Consider the following 1,936-nt stretch of genomic DNA (forward strand, 5'->3'; position numbering starts at 1 on the left):
GCTCCCAGCTCAACATAAAGTATTGCAAGCTGCCAGAAAGAAACAATGGAAGTATAATGGAGCCACAGTCAAGATAACACAAGATTTAGCAGCTTTTACATTAAAGTATCAGAGGGCTTGGAATATGATAATCCAGAAGACAAAGAGCTAGGATTACAACTAATAATCTCCTACCCAGAAAATTTGAGTACAATCTTTCAGGGGGAAAAATGCTATTCAATGAAATAGAGAACTTTTAAGCATTCTGTTTTTTTTTAAATTTTTTGCTTTAAATAGCATTTTATTTTTTCTTCCAATTACACATCAAGAAAATTTTTTTTATAATAATTTGTCTTTTTATTGAGCATCTTAACAAATCATGCCTTAACAGCAAATTTCTGAAGGGGGTACAGGTGTTCCTTCCTCTGCTGTTTTTTGGTCTTCAGGCTTTCCTCATGCTTATTAAGTCTGCGGCACATGGCAAGGGTCTTCTTGGGCCTAAGGTCCAGAGGCTTGTATTTCTTGCCCTTATAGAATTTCCTGAGGTTCTCTTTCTGTGTCTGGTTGATGACAGTTAGGACTCAGGCAACAGATTTTCGGACAACTCGGATCTTAGATAGCTTGGATGCAGCTCCTCCAGTGACCTTGTCCACTCTCAACTGGGAAAGTTCCACCTTTAAATCGTCCAACTGTTTGAGGAGCTCCTCCTTCTTCTTCCCACGAAGATCCCTGGCCTTGATTTTTGCCACGATCACACACGCCGCCACTGCCTCTGAGGGGAAAGAGCCATCAAGAAAATTTTTAGCATTCGTTTTTGCAAGACTTTGAGTTCCAAATTTTTCTCCCTCCCCCTCTTCCTTCCCCTCTTCTGAAAGTGGCAGACAATTTGATATAGTTTGTATGTGTGCTATCATGTAAAACATATTTCCATATTTGTCATTGTTGTAAAAGAAGAAACAGATCAAAAAGGGAAAAATGAGAAAGAATAAAGTGAAAAAAATTTATTACACTCTATATTCAGAATCCACCAGTTATTTATCTGGATACAGATAGCATTTTCCTTCATGAGTCCTTTTTACTTGTCTTGCTTGGATCATTGTGTTCCTGAGTAGAGCTTGTGTTCTTGAGATGAGCCAAATCAGTCATAGTTGATCATTGCATAATGTTGCTGAAATTGTTTACAGTGATTTATTGGTTTTTCTCATTTCACTTTGCATCAATTTGTACAATTCTTTGAAGGAGTTTCAGAAATCTGCCTGTTCATCATGTCTTACTACACAATGGTATTCTATTACATACATATAACACAGCTTGTTCAGCCATTTCCTAACTGATGGGCATCTCATCAGTTTCCAATATTTTGCCACCATTAATAGGGCTGCTATAAATATTTTTGCAGATGTATGTCCTTTCTCTTTTTTATGATATCTTTGGGATATAGTCCTATTAATGGTATTGCTGGGTCAAAGGGTATGCACACTTTTTATAGTCCCTTTGGCATAGTTCCAAATTGCTCTCTAGAGTGGTTGGATCAGTTTACAACTCCACCATCAGTGCATTAGTGTCAGAATTTCCCTATATCCTCTCCAATATTTATCATGTTTTTTTTGTCATGTAGGCTTATCTGACTGGTGTGAGATGGTATTTCAGAATTGTTTTAATCTGCATTTCTCTAATCAAAAATGATTAAGAGCACTTCTTCATATGACTATAGATAGCTTTAATTTCTTCATCAGAAAACTGCCTGTTTATATTCTTTGAAGATTTACCAATTGGGGAATGGCTTCTATTCTTATAAGTTGTGTGCAGTTCTCTATATTTTTGAGAAATGAGGCCTTTATCAGAGATACTTGATGTAAAGTTTATTTCTCAGCTTTCTGTTTTCCTTCTAATCTTGGTTGCATTGGTTTTGTTTGTATAAAAGTTTTTCAATTTAATATGATCAACATGAGCTATT

General features: G+C 36.1%; 1 pseudogene; it reads right to left on the bottom strand.

The window, feature by feature from the left end:
- Positions 1–345: 345 nt before the first annotated feature.
- Positions 346–1,125, bottom strand: LOC118832252 (annotated as a pseudogene).
- Positions 1,126–1,936: the final 811 nt, after the last annotated feature.

Source organism: Trichosurus vulpecula, chromosome 9 (assembly GCF_011100635.1).
Source record: "Trichosurus vulpecula isolate mTriVul1 chromosome 9, mTriVul1.pri, whole genome shotgun sequence".
Lineage (NCBI taxonomy): Eukaryota > Metazoa > Chordata > Mammalia > Diprotodontia > Phalangeridae > Trichosurus > Trichosurus vulpecula.